The sequence below is a fragment of the Rhagoletis pomonella genome, unplaced genomic scaffold (genome assembly GCF_013731165.1).
Source record: "Rhagoletis pomonella isolate Grant_MI unplaced genomic scaffold, Rhpom_1.0 Rhpom_scaffold_00008, whole genome shotgun sequence".
NCBI lineage: Eukaryota > Metazoa > Arthropoda > Insecta > Diptera > Tephritidae > Rhagoletis > Rhagoletis pomonella.
In genome coordinates, this window is record NW_023458562.1 from 47325835 (window position 1) to 47341469 (window position 15635).

The following is a 15635-nucleotide window of genomic DNA, read 5'->3' on the forward strand; positions in this document are numbered from 1 at the left end:
AGCAGTATGCGGGGGAGCAGAAATAGAAGGCTAAACAAGGCAGGAGCAGTAAGTAAGGGAAAGCACAGGAAAAAGTTACTAGATATAGAAAACAAGCAGAGAAATGTGTAAAATAGAAAAGTATGCATAGCCAAGTGATGAGTGGGAAGGTGAGCTGCGGCGGGAGGCAACACAAACAAGCAAGTAGAAAGGTTGTTAGAAACGATGGCGAATAGAATGATGAATTTTTGGTTGATAAGTGGATGGCTGATGGAATGATGGAATGAAAAGCTGCTAGTGTAAAGAAACAGTGCGCAACGCTGATAGCAGGGAAGTTCGGATTCATGGCGAGAACATGGAGAATAAACGAAATAATGTAACTAAAGCTTGATTGAACGAGTGCTTGTGGGTATGCACTTCAGGGTTTGTTTTTTTCCTAAAAACAACAAAGCTAGCACTACATCTGTACTGTTTGACAGCAACCCTTCGAGTGGTTGCACTAAGGGTTGGGGGGACGTAAATATACATACATATGTACAATGTATACCTATGTGTGTAAGTAAACAAAAAACTTTATGCTGCTCAAATTGCTCCTCTTACGGTGTTATAAATATGGTAGTATTGGTCGGTCGGTGTTTCATTTAAGGCATGTTTCGATTTTCTTTATTTATTTAGTTAAATTTTCAATCGAAATTTTAGACTATTCTTCGCGAAGTGGCCTCTCAATTATTTCACTAATCATTTACACTAATCAATCAGAAAATTAGTGTATAAGGTTAAACTCGATATTATAATCAAGTAAAGGCTTTTACTTATAAGAATTTGTATTAGAAAATTGTCCTCAAATTAGTGTCCTTTTGGTAAATAAAAAAAGTTATCCAACGTAAAAATTTCAATGAAATTGGAATTGCGAGAAAATCTTATTAAAATGTTTAAGAAGCAACCTGATTAGTCCTTAAAATAAAATTACCTGAGAGGTGGGAGTTACCACAAATAAGGCTTCCGGCTTGTTAAACATTTGTAGGGATGGGCAAATGAAAAAAAATATATCGATGTGTATCGTATCGAAATTATATAGAGTAAAAAATATCGATATTTCGATAAAAAAAAATATCGATAAAAAATATCGATATTTCGATTAAAAAAATATCCATACAAAATATCCATATTTCGATATTTTTGTCTCAAAGCGCAATTATCTGAAGTATTTTCAAAATAAGTTTTAAGGAGTACACGAAAAGTCAAAATAATTAGAAAAGTCAAAAGTTTTCAAACAATGGTGTCTTATTCAAATTCGACGGATATGAACAGCAGAGGCCCTCTTTCTTTGATGAGCTCCCTTGTTAACAACGGAATCAAACCTTCGGACGATACTGAATAAGCTTGACAGATTAAATATTTTAAAGCAATTTCAGGGAGATCCGGCGTGAAATAGCGACAACTGACCTAAAACTCAATAGCGTCTGATTTTCTCACTAGTAGTGGTTGATTGGTGATTAAGTTCGTTCGGTACCCAACCAGAGTTTGGAACCTCTGCTCTAATTGTGCTAAAGGGTGTTCCGGAGAAACTAAAAGTGGTTATTAAACAATTATATTATTATGTTTCTTTACCACTTTATATGAATTTGTGATTAACTTTAAAAATAAAATATATATATATTTTTTTTTTAATCTGACAACTGGTTCACAACACATAATTTTTGTAGCGTACAATTTTATTCGGCGCAGTCCTTAAAATTCACATCCAAGTCGGACTTTTTGACGTCAAACCATTTTTTATTACTTTCCAGCTCACATGAAAAATCGCCAAAAATATTTTTCATTATTTCTGTTGCTCGAGAGTGTACTTTTCGGTGGCTGTAAATTTTCTTGCGTACGAGCATTTGTGTCTTGAGAACTGCACACTGATTTAAGAAATTTTGATGAAATATTTCTTTAACATTTTTAGAGCAGCCACTGGATTTCTGATCTAGATTCGCAAGAAGCTTTCTTTGATGTTGCAAATATTTAAAATCTTGTCTGATGAAATTCAAATTCACAAAAAACTATATATATCAAAATATTTTCAGTTGTCAAGGCCAATTGAATAAACTAACACCCAAATTCATAGCAAATAGAGGAGACTTTAACTACTTTAAAAATCTAAAATTTGTACGAAAATGGCACTTTATAGTGCTTTATAAACCTATTTTATTTTTTTATGAATAAGGCCATAAGAATTTATTGAGGCTGAAAAGCAAATTCCGCAACTCAATAGGACAACCGGTTTTACCGGGCAGTATGTGCACCGTGCAAGCGTTTTACAAGACTTAGAGAATACCGCTACTTTAATTTGATGTTGGAACATTGTATAACTTTTTTTATATGTATGCATATGAACTTAGATACAATGGAGAGCAAAACTGGAACTATAAAAAAAATATTAAAATGGTTGTAATAAAGGTACGGTTTACTGTTATTAACTTTATAGCAATTCGATTTTGCATTACGCCTAACCATTGTTTACACATGTTAACGTTTGATCATAAAAACTTGTATAATTTTTATAGAGAAACTCAGTAAAAAATTACGAATTGCAAATTAACTGCATTGTTCCAGTTTTGTAACCTATTAGTAATCCCTGAAATTTATAATTCAAGGAAGAGTTTTCGCTCATAAATGTCAGCCTGGCATCTGTATTATGGTCAGTTAAACAAGTTAAGTTTGAAGCAGCATCAGTCTGCAGAGAAGAAAGACCCAAAATTCCATCCTCGAGGCTGATCATATTGGAGGGCTTCTAAACTCCAACAAATTGTCGATGGCAAAGTAAAAATGACTAGTTCCTTTTCTACTTAAAAGCAAGTAACTGGACCTCGCGGCAGAATTCAAAAAAATGCACTGCAAAGCAACGGAAAAGAGGAAGAACTTTGTCAGCCATAAAAGTTTTTAGTCAGACGCATTTCCACTACTACGAAAATTTTAGGGAAGTGCTTGGTTGTTTTCTCTTCAAGTTCTTCTGAAATTGGAATGCTGAACAAACTAAGTTTAATATTCACAATAATTAAGTATTGTAACCGCACTTTTTCAAGCGTATGAGGGATCAGGCCCTGAGAAAATGCAAATGCTTTGCACAGCTGCGGTCAATAAGATAGTAGCAAAATTCAAAATGTTATTGTTTGCAACTTATGTTTATATATGTATTTAATTTTAATTGAATGGGCTAAAAAACTGCATACCAAAAAAAAAAATCTGAATAAAAAGTGAAATTTTTGTGAAAATTTAACCTTTTTTATAGTTACAAACTTAAAAACTTTGAGTTTTATGGATTTTGGTATTTTCGAAATATGGAAAAAATTTATTGTTTCACTCTTTTTACATATTATATTTATTTTTTCGTATATTTTGAACTTAAACAGGACTACAATATGTCGTGGAGTAGGCCTACCGGGTATACCACGTTAAAACACGCCAAGTACACTACCTCACAAGTAGAGTGCCCATATTTTTGAATCGCTTTATGTCTGAAACGGTAGTTCTTAGGAACAAAAGTGTCACAACAGTTTTTATAGATAATTGCATTATCTACACTTTTGTCTTAGCTATTTTTTTGACCTTGAAACATTTTTTTTGGTTTCGCCTATTTTTTAACCGACTTCCAAAAAGGAGGTTATAATGTACTACTATGTACTATGTTATCACATAACTTTGGACCGGGTTAAACGATTTCTATAATTTTTTTAAAGGAAAGGTGGTACCTCAGAGGTGGTCCCATACTAATTTGGTTTTGATCCGGTCATTGGATCATGAAGAAATTAACGGTACTCTTAAATTTTTATATGAGAATTGAAGTCGGTTTTATTTTTTGCTTAAAAGTATAGCTCATTATCTAACAAAACCCATATTTTTTCATATTTCAAACTTTGTACACAAACTATAAAAAAAGTTGTACAGTCAGTCAATAAAGTTTAGGTGCAGCGATTTTTTTACAATACGGGCAACTATTTTTTAAATATTTTATTTCTCGATAATTTTTTATAAAAATATGGTTAATTCTACAACAAAAAATCCCAAAAATCAGAGTTCCAAACCTTGTGCAAAATTAAAGGAAATTCGGCGAAATTTCATTAAAATATTACACTTTTTATTTACGCTCTCTAGAAAAAACTTGAGTATGCAGTTTTTTAGCCCATTCAATTTTAATATAACAAAGTTGCTGGAAGAGTAAATTTCTTTAAAGGCCTAAGGCGAAACTTTAATAAAACTTATTAAAGGCAAACTTTCCATTAAGAAAAGCTTAATTTTGAACATTTGCACTTGGAAATTTTTTTTTAAGAATTTCGTGGCGATTTTTAACATCTTTACCATTTGTATGCAATATAATGAATGACTGATTTCAAAAATTAAAAAACAAAAACCATGCAAATTTTTAAAACTAAAGTTTTCGAAATTTTGGGGACCTTTCCTATAAGGGCGGTCGTTGAAGCGGCGGTGGGCGAGGGTGGGGAGGGCGTGTCAGCTTCAACCCCCCTTTTTGGAGAAGGCATGAACCGTAATTGACAAATATGACCCTAGGGACCCCTTCGAAAAATGGACAAAAATCACAATTTTCTTTGCGTCCACAGTATTTTGGCGTAGAATACTTTTCTACTTTCAGATACAAGTAACCGGTCATTTCTGCGGTGACAAGGCATAACAGCTTAAATCGGGATGTAGGCTTTAGTTTAATGTATAATCAAAAAACCATTGACAAATAATCGTGAACGAAATAAGTTCAAATTCCACGAACCCTCTCCCAATCAAGCTTCTTTTAAAAAATGTCTTGTGGTTTAAATAAGAACCGAAATGGTGCATTATACTAAAACCGACCCCCGTCTTAAGCTGTTGTGGCCTGTGACCACAGATTTAAGCCGAAGACGATTGTTTTACTGCACAATTTTTATAAAAATTGTTTATCAAAATTTTGTTATCACAATTTATGTCACAATTTTCGTATGCGAAAAGTTTTTGCTGCCAGTTGGCAGCACTTTCTGTGTAGTTTATGATATTTTCGCCTCTTTCCGCAAAAGCGTATGCTTCGCTTTATAGGCTTTTCAGGTCGTCTTCAACCTCCCATTTACCTTTATCAATGCCATATTTAACTATTTACTGCACAATTTTTTTAATTTCTATTAAATAATAAATAAATTATGTATGTATGTGGTACAATTTTCACAGCTTGCTTGCATTTTAACCAGCACTTTTCATTGTTTTTCCTCTCGCCACAATTTTTTGTCTTGCATTTTACCTCTCCAATTTTTTGCCAAATCAAACACACACACAGATGCATACCCACACAAACGCACGTACCCTCGCGTACATAGAAAATCACAAAATTTTTCTTTCTCCACTTTAATCAACCACTTTTTGCTTTCTACACCCATTCGTTGTATCGCAGACGCCAAGTGGCAGAAAGTCACAAAAGTTTCTGCATTTTCACAATTCTTCAATTCTTTAATTCAATTTCCTACTCCCATCAAATACGCTTAATACTCACTTTTTATTTGGAGGAAGAAAATTTGCGTTGATAAATTTGCAAACTCGTTTTGCGCGACCGATGTGTTTTTCAAGCGAAAATTGAACTTTTGTTCCTGCGTTTATTAAATGCAACGATAGCGTTCAACTTTTTTTGTGCAATTTTTAATTTTTTTTTTTTGTTTGAAATCAAATTGAATTAAATTTCAGACAGCGACAAAACTTTCAAGGCCTGCTTAGCTGACGTTGAGAATTTTTATTTTTGTGAGAGTTGTTTTTTGTTGAATAAACTTTTTTGGGATTCAAATTTGAACTTTTCGCTGGGTAATGATTTTTGCACCACTTTGTTGGGTTTTTTTTTTTTGCCCACAAAAATTTCCAAATACGCAGAGTAGAATTTCGCTTATCGCGCAAGTATGCAAATTTTCACCTCTCCTTTTTTTTACTTTTGCTTTAGATTTTGCACTTTACCGGATTTGCGAACACCTCTGCCACTAAATAACTAACTGTTGTAGCTGATGAACGTTGCGTGAAAGAAATTTGCTCGACAATTTGCGTCTGCTTGACGGCGTTGCTGGCACTTTTCTGGACGATGGTCTGCGCTTTTCCGAAATGCACACATTTGGGTACTTACCGCTAGCGCTGCCGATGTCGCTGCCGCTGCCGCAGAAAAGTTACTAGCTCTCGAAGCGGAAGTGGAGTTTGCGCAGTAAGCGAAACAAGCGACAAATGCAACAACAATCACAGCGAAGTTAGCTGAAACAACCCCACAATACTAGAAGAATGCATACAGCCCATACACACACACACACACACAAAGTCAGCGCGCAAGCAAAGTTCTTCCACTGCCGTTGCAGTAAGTGAGTGCGGGGGTGGCAGTGCTTGTGTCTGCATGACAACGGAGGGCATTGGTGGGGTGGAGTGGAGTTGCAGTCTATGGGCAAAGCATTGCAGCGCGAGAGTAGATAGTGCGCGCAGCAACTATTCAGCGTTATCAGTGCCGAAGGTAGGCAAACAACGCTTAGCAGAGCTTTTCCGCCTGCAAATTCCAAGCTGCCACTCCAGAGCAGCAGCCACTTTAAGGGTTGCACGAGAGCGTTAAACAAATTGCTGTTGGGAAAATTTCCATATTGCGGTTAAAGTACGTACATATGCGCACCATATGGGTCGAGTAGAGGGTGTCACTAACCAGTGTTGCCAAGTTCTGAATTTGAAAAGGCCATAAACCCCAAGAAAAATCGCGTTTTTTCTCGACAAAAGCAAAAAAAGGATATGCTGGTGCTTTTTTTAATATTCGTAAAAAATATAACAAATTCAGCCAAAATTGAAGCCATAAAAATCAATTTTTGGTCCCAGCAACATGGACGTTTTTGGGAGGCAATGGCAAATTACCGTATGTAACTCCGGCATGATTGAAAGTGCTGGCACACATGATACAAAAAAGAAGGTAGTTTAAATAAACAACTTTTTGAATAAAAAGGAGATTTTTGATAATTACTCAATTGTAAAAAAAATCGAAGCGGCGTTACCCAATTTAAGTTTTTTTGGTAGAGAGGATTTTAAATCCTAAATTTGGGAATATAAATAAAATAGTTGTATTAACCTTTACCGTTTAAAAATAATTAATATATTTTCTTAAAAACGTTTACATTTTACATTAAATTCGATAACTAATTGTCAAAATCTTTATTTTCATCATTCATAAAATTTTATTAAACATATTGAGCATTAGACCCATTCTATTTCAAAAACAACAGGGGAAATGTTCGGCTATTTGTTCAATGGTTTTGGAGTGGCAAGCGGAGACGGACCCTTTAAAAAATTGGGTAAAATTAGAATTTTGACAGAGAAAATGTAAGTCCAACTCGGGCTACGCTGACCACAGTATTTTTTTGAAAAAAGGTCCACATCTCAAGCCGAATTTATTCATAAATTTGTATCTGAAAATTAGAAATCTTTATTTTAAACTAACGTGTAATTGTTTGACCACACGTGTGTGTCAAAATTGTTTGCTTTGAGTTAAGCATTTGGACACATTAACCCACACATGGCACATATTTGTTTGACAAACATATGCTCTTTCGCTTATGATTGTCATTGTCCTATTTTTGTTTCAGATTTATAGTTTTGGTGTCTTCAAACTAAAAAAAGCACGAAAAACGCACCAAGCACCAAACTCAAATATTTTCGCGCATTAGATTAAGAAAAGCACTAAATTTAGTGCGAAAAGCATTAAGTTGGCAACAGTGGCACTAAGGCAGTGCTGCGGCATCTAGACGCCCACTCACACACACACGCACACCCCTGCAGCGCTTGCAGGCAGCTCTCAATCCAAACTCTTTGAATAATTTCAAGTTAACTTCAATCACCAAGAAAGCGCCGAAGAGTTTAACGAACGAGTTTTACATATGTCCGTTTGCAGCAAATACAAGCTCTCGTTGATTTACTCACCGCACGCGAATTTCTTCTCCTGGCTTTTTCCACCACCAGCATGCAGATTTTCTTTAGCACACTTCCCACAACGCTGAACCTTTTTCCACTCACCATCTCTATATCGACCACCCTATATCGTGCCTTCCGCTTTTCCAAATTGCTGTTTGCACTTTTGCTTCCTTTCGCCTTTCGTCTTATCCTTCTTGTTGTTTGTACTCTTGCTGCTTGTGCTCTTGCTTCTCCTGTTTCTTGCCCCTTTTGACGATGCTACCCCTCTCTAAACAATTTCTCAGCATAGCCGCAGCTGGGGTAGCTTTTGCTTTCGATGCCAATCCCACCAATGTTGCCAGATCGAGAGTTTTAACTATAAATTAAAGTTATGGGATTTCGTTCCTACTAAAAAATGTCGACTTTTGATTGACCCTTCGCCTTTTCGTGGTCGATTCTAAATTAAGTGCAAAAGGTGAGAAAATTGTGCGCTCGTTTCTTAAAATGTCACACTCTTGTAAAGCAAAAAAGGCACATTCTCTGCCCTGTGAAGCTTTGTGAGGGGAGATGGTTACCCTGATGGTTGTTTAAAATCACAATTATGAAATGCGTGAGCAAGACAAGAACAAGAAGAAAAAAACAAGCCTTTTTACAGGATCAAACACATATTGCAACGGGGAAGGGCAACATTACTTGGAAGAAAGGAAATTACCATAGACAACCTTATAGTTTTTTAAAATACCTTCCAGCTCAATTTACAGTTTTTCTCGAAATTTCCAATTTGAATGAATAACTAAAAGTTCTCTAGGGTTTTTTTTGAAAGCCAATTTTTAATATAAGAAGGAGCGATAAATTAGCGCCGCTTCCTCTTTTGAACCAAATGGTTTCAGCAGTCCTTTGCATTCCAGTCGCCACAGCACATTTGGAAAGAATGTTTTCCCAAAATTAATTTGAATAAAAAATGTAAGTAAATTAGAAGTTCCAGCACTCTCTGATATTTTACGGACTAAATAGAAAAAAAAAATGTCCCCAAAATTTATTTGAATAAAATAAGAACGCCCAAGATTTATTTGAAATAATCTTCAGGTTGTATTGAATTTGCGGTTTTCAATCAAATTTATAAAAAAAAAAATAACAAAAAACTTTGAGAGCAAGCAATTTTTAGGCAAAAAACCAAACCATGTTCATGTTCGGATGTAAACCAAATTAATATAGGATAACCTCTGAGGTATCACCTTTGCTTAAAAAAAGAATTACAAAAAACGGTTAACGTGGTTCAAAGTTATACGGCAACATACATAACAAAAATATTCCGACGAATTTATAACCTCCTCCTTTTTGTGAAGTCGGTTAAAAATAATGCAACTGAAATGTGATTTAAATTTTTCTGTTCATAAAGTTTGTATTTGTAAAATTTAAACTGTTTATTTTATTTCAAATTAATTTGTATTTGTTGTTTATGTTTAATAAAATAAAAACCCTTAATTTTTTTAAAGTTCTCTTCGTTTTTGAAGGTTACGGGATTTAGGTCGAAAAACACATTATTTTTTTTTTAATTCGGTTTAAAACGAAAAAGTGGAAACACTGCAAGACATCAAGCAGAGTTTGTATAAAAGAGAGAGAGAGAGATGTTTAGAGAAAGTGAGCACGACGTGCAACTCTCACCCATGCAAGAGAATTTACTGCGCATGAAGAGAAATTTCAAAGGCTGTTGATTAGTTTGAAATTTCTGCAAACGCGTTTATCAAAAACGCAGCCTACTGTGCCGTTGACGCATCTGATTTTTCGGGGGTTAATTAAGTTAATCGACGTAAATATGTATGTATCTACATATGTACATACATATAACGAAGACCTTACACGAATGCACGAAAAGGTGAAATGCAGAAATAGCCAGCAGTTTTCTCAGAAAGTTTAACCCTTATTGTGGTTTAGTAGAAAAACTTCCAACAATTTTGAAAATGTTTCTTTCAAAGTTTAACCCTTACTGTCCTAAATACTTTCTTCGATTTGGAATTCAAAACGCATGTTGAAAAATTTTCCGCCACTTTAAAAATTTGTTCGCACAAAATTTAAGCCTTATAATTTTTTCCGATTGTTAATTCTTCCCATTGTTAACTTCAAAATATTTCTTCACAAACTTTTTTTCAGAATCTAAACGTCAAGTTAAAGGTCTATATCAATTTTCATACAAATTATTATACAAATACGATTGAGAATCCATACGTTAAGTTGCGGACCTTACACAGCTTTTCACAAATATTTAGCCTGATTTTCGCAAATAATTTTTTTTTCGATTGAAAATCCAAATGCTAAGTGGAAGACTCATTCGCAAACGTCACGTGAAAGACCTATTCGCAATTTAAATTTTTTTCTCACAAAGCTTAACCCTTGTTACTCTAAAAAGCTTTTTTCCGTTCGAAAGTTATACGTCAAGTTAATGACCATTCCGCCAATCAACAAATTTTATTGTCCATTATACATTTCGGTTACAACCTAGTCATCAAATTGAAGACCAACTCGGCAATTTATAAAAATTTTTAATAAAAGCAAATAGAAACCCCAATGAGGAAAGTGCCAAAAGGCTGGAAATTCATTACACATGGTTCTAAATTTTATTTTTATTTTTGTAGATCGCTGAGTGCGAATCTTAAGTCAGATTTCTAAAATGCAAAATGGCTGATTCAATATGGCGGCGTACATAAGATTTAAGAAACCAATCGTTTTAATAAAACATGGTATGCAAAGGTCAACGGTGTCGCTTATTACGAATCTGAACTCAGGTTTCAAAAATTCAAAATGTCGGATCCAATATGGCGAGCACAAAACTTAACAAATCAGTAAACTATATCATAGTGGGGGTATTTTGGGTTGTTTGGGATCGCTGATTACGAATCTCGAATCTAATTTTCGTATTTTGAAATTTGAAATGATAATTGATTTGGACAGACTTTTAAAAGAAAGTGAGTTTAGAGTTGGTAATTTCTGATAATTAGTTTCGTATAGTTCGAGGCATATCAAACAGGTAGTAGCATTAGAGCAAAAACAACAGTTTTTGTTGCTTCTGGTATCGAAAGTGTCAAAAACTGTTCTGATTTTTTTTTTTCTAAATCAAAGCGTGCCATGTGAAATACAACAAAAAAATTAAAAATATAAAATTGAAATTGCAAAAAAAAAACAGCATTGTTGCAACTTTCTTTCTTAATAAATTTGTTTGCTTCTCGAAGCATTGATCGTCCTTTGCAAAGCCCAGCAATCAGCGGTTGTGCTGCTGAGTTGGGCGAACGTTCCAAAAGCTGCTATTCAATTCAATCGCTTGTTTTGTATGGAAAATGTGGCACATGCAAATTGATTTTGACAGTTCAGAATTTTTGTGAGAATTAATGAAGAATTTTTAACATTTTCGAGACCAATAATTTGAAAAAAAAATCAAATCAGCTGCTCTGCTGATACAACCTGTTCAATGTTCCTCGGTATAGTTCAGGGACCGTAACGGTTATGCTTTTTTCCAAAAAAAAAATCAATAAAATTATAGTTTAAAAACCTAAAGCCTCGCTTTTATAATTTCCATTCGTACTGTCATCAGGTATGTAAATTGAGAGTTGAAATCGCTGCATCTTTTAGGCGCATCAATATTACATAGTTACATCTCGAGCTAATAAAAGGGAGGTAAAAAATAAAATAAAAAAGTCACAAATTGACTTTTATTTTTTCGGTCAAATATAAAAGTTAAAATAAAACTTTTATTTCTTCGGTCAAAAATAAAAGTCAAAATTTTACTTTTATTTTCTCAGTCAAATGCAAGTCAGTCAGTGCAAGTCAAAACGTGACTTTTATTTTCTCCGAAGATTACGTTCGAAAAGCATTAATGGAAATAGGCACCTATAAGTACGGTGACCATCCGTCCTGTGTTATACGGAATAGTTAGTCCTCTTTTTTGACCCACTGTCCTGGTAATTTATTTATTTTATACGGGACGCCAAATGTTCTGTATTTCATTTAATTTCGGTTTTTCTTAGTTATGAAAAAGCATCTGTGAAGTGCAGAACGAAAGCGTATTCAAACGAAACATACTGACTTTGAAGATGTTTAAGCCAAATTCATTTTAAAGTAGTTGAAAATACATGCAGGGAAAGGCAATTGACTGCTTCCTAGGATATCGCCGTCTTAAATAAATGAGTTCGTTGCAGGTGAAATAGTGATAATATCAATTAGTTATCATTTAAAATAAAGTAGTTTATAAATTACTTTCAAACTAATTCGAATTCCTGCAGGGTATTTTCTAATCTGAATGCCTGCGAGTCGAATCGAAAAACACATACAGTGACCAGAATATAAATTAGAACTCGACATTTTGTTAAGGTTGGCTATTTTTCTTTTGTTTATTTAATATTTATTATTTTTTTATGAAAGTAATGGGTCGATTATCGATAGCAATCTAACTTCAGTTGCGTTGCTAGTTGCCAAAACGATATTACAGATGGCAACTGGCAACTTTCAACTGACAACTGCAGTTGCTACAAAGTGTGTATACAGGCGACTACATTTTGAGGTTGCTGGGAATGTTTTGGAGCATATTTAGTAGCAAAAATTGAAAATTTTGTCATATAAATATTTTAGTTTTTAATAATTTGAACGATATTAACATTTTGCAATGCATTTGGCTTTTAAGGAATATGGTGAAAATAACAAAATAATAACTTAAAATTTTAGTTCCCGTGGAGGACGCCCTTTTGGCGAAACAAAAGCGAACGCTGATTTCAAATTTTTCCCTTTATCAACCGAAGCACCTCTTTTAAAACTACCGACACACCAAGTTTTCCAAATTTAAGTCATTGCTGTGGCACTTCCTTCTGCGAAAAATCGAAGAGGTGCGCAATTTTTTATGAGCGGAGGTATTGAAGCTGAACGAAGTGGTTCATCTGTTTATTAATCAATTATACTACAGCTCCCTTTGGAAGTCCTCAAAATGCTTTGAAAATGAACACAAAACGATAATAAAAGAAGAACCTTGAAAGCATTAACTTTTGCTTGGAGTGCACGCGGTAGCTCTTGAGGATTGGAATTATCCTTTAAATGTCGCCTAATTGAGGCCGCGTTCATGCACTTATCTTCCTCTTAAACAAATAATTGTGATGACTTAGCTTTATTGCTGTCTTTTCTTTAAAACTCCCTGTTTTACTCGCACAGCTTGTTTAAAGCCCGTTTACATACAACTTTGGCGTTGCGTTGGCATTGGAGTCGCTTCGACAGCTGACTATGAATACATGCATTTATATGAAAGTCTCCGCATAACCAAAGTTGGGAACTGCCAACGCCAACACAACGCCGAAAGATGGCCAACTCTCAATTTTTCTCGCGCGTCGTTCGTCAACTGTTCCAAATAATCAAAATTATGTGATATACAATTTTTGTTTATCTGCCGCCAGTATGTTAATTTAGTGACCAAAGTATTCTCTGTTAAGCGTTCATTGTAGCAAGCATGGGCGTTACTCGCGTTGCTGTCAAACCGACGCCAGCGCCAAAGCAACGCCAAAGTTGTATGTGGACGGGCCTTTACAGCCGCTTGCTGGTTGTTGAACTGTCAAATTTCCATTATCGATAACTCTACAGCAACTGTTGAAAGTTGCCATTCGTAATATAAATTTTCTTTCCAGTTGCGTTGCCAGCTGGTAACCGAACCGTGGTTGCGTTGCTATCCGTAATCGACACAAAAAGCTCTTTTCGTAAAAAAAACCATATAGATCCGAATTTTTGACTTTGTGCAAAAACTATGAAAATTAATTTTGCAAAGTTTCACCCAAATTTCAAACTTTATAATTAGAATCTTTAGACAGAAAATTGGTTTGCAGTTTTGCAGCTCATTAAAATTGAGTATAATAAGTGCAAGGTGTTGCCCATTTGCTTCCGTATTAAAAAATTGTCGAATATACTTACATTGTATGAAAAAAATGCATAACACCGTCGTCAAGAAAAAATGCCAACAATTAATGGTAAGTCCTAGCTACTTCAAACTTGCTTTTTATTAAAATAAATAATAAAATATTTTGTAACAAATTTAGCGGGGATGTTACTATAAGGATGCTGTTTCAAGGCTTATATTTCTAGGATCATTGAAGAAGATGTGGAAAAAATAAAAAAATATTTTTTTGTATTTGTAAAAAAAATTATTTTTTGTCGGACGGAAAGAAAGGGGATATGTGACATTCAATGGAGTTCCCTAAAGGTTTGTGGTGGAAAAATGGTATTTACTCACTTAAAAGTTCGTCAAGCGGATGATATTTATTCCAGGAAACACATCGGGTATGACAAGGATATGAGTCGCAAGGTGTTTAAACCTTAAACTCGCGAGGGGTGGACAGCTGAGAAGCAGAGGATTTCATTTAATCACCTCTCAAGCTACTCCATTGGGGGCTTGAGGTGATGTTGAGTCTTATCTAATGTATTCCAAATCGGGCAATGGCCAGTTAAGGCTCCGCCCAGTAATGAGAGATGAGATTTGTATTTTTCTTAGAGCCCGTGGAAGCCCTACCATCTATGAAATCTTCGACACTCATTGAGTTTTAGATAAAAGTTAAAAGTCAAGTTCAGTGTTGAACTGTAAATCTATAATTTTCAGGGGTTAATGTACTACACTTGTGTATACAAATGTATATAAATATGTATGCAATAAAATACAAACTCTGTTCAAATGCTTATTTAATGTTATTTTTTTACTATGTAGCAATAAAACGGCAAACTTTACTTTCCTGTACACCGGCCATTTTTTTACAATGCCTTTTTGTCTGCACATTAATATTTTATTTGTACATTTTTTTGTATAATACATAGGTATGTTTGTGCATATACGGACATGGATGCGACGCTTTTGGTCATTACACTGTGTGCCGACGGCAAGAAGACTGGTTGGACAACAATTTTTACCGGCTGTAATAGAAAACTAGTTTTTCCAAACCACCTCAGCTGGTGATGTGGCGAGTAGAGGATTTTTCTTTACTTTAAATGTACACTTGATGTACATATGTACATACTTTCATACATACATAGGTATATGAGTTTGTGGAAATTTAACTGTTGTCGTATGTAGAGCAAAGGCGGAAAGCTTTGAGCAGGACGAAAATGGATTAAATTTGACATTAAAGCTTAAAAGAAGGTTTGTTTATATTATATATCTACCAGGAGCAAATAAAATTATATTACTTTATTATATTTTCAGTTAAGGATCTTTTATCTAACTTTAAGTAGAGAGAGGTCGGAAGTAGGAAATCGTTAAAATGCAAGCATAATATTTTTATTAAATATATATGGTATGAAATTATAGTTCACAAGTAAGAATTTTCTAATGTAGATTTTAATATTTTCAGTTTTGTTCCCAATTATAATGAAAAAAAAATTCATTTTAAATTATAAACGAAAAATGTAAAATTTATGTGAAAAATAAAATCACTACATCTACTTTTAACCTTCGGCGCTTGGAAGTCAATAACAAAGACAGAAAAATTGTTTTCAAACAACGCAAGGTTACATTTGTCGCGCCACAGGAGGGATGCTCGCTGTTTAAGAGAAAAGCAAGTAAGTGTGTCGCACCCGTGGCTGAAGTGGGTGGCTGGTGAAATGAAGAAGGTGGTGAATTAGAAAAGTTAAGGAAGCAAACAAGCAACGATTTAAAATGGGGATGGTTTCATTTTCTGAGAAACTCAAATTTAAAAATTAAATGGAATTGAAAGCACGAAATAATTATAGTA

The 15635-nt window shown here is 34.4% G+C and overlaps 1 protein-coding gene across 8 annotated transcripts in view; it reads right to left on the minus strand.

The window, feature by feature from the left end:
• The window catches only part of LOC118745010 (heterogeneous nuclear ribonucleoprotein L), a 409030-nt gene that overhangs the window by 370649 nt on the left and 22746 nt on the right, over positions 1-15635 (minus strand). Inside the window, exon 1 of one of the 8 annotated variants that reach the window (XM_036478508.1) lies at positions 5492-6139. The exons of the other annotated variants lie outside the window; for them this stretch is intronic. The gene's annotated coding sequence lies outside the window, so the exon portion shown is untranslated. Of the gene's footprint in view, positions 1-5491; positions 6140-15635 lie in introns of those variants that run through there. 8 annotated transcript variants of the gene reach the window in all.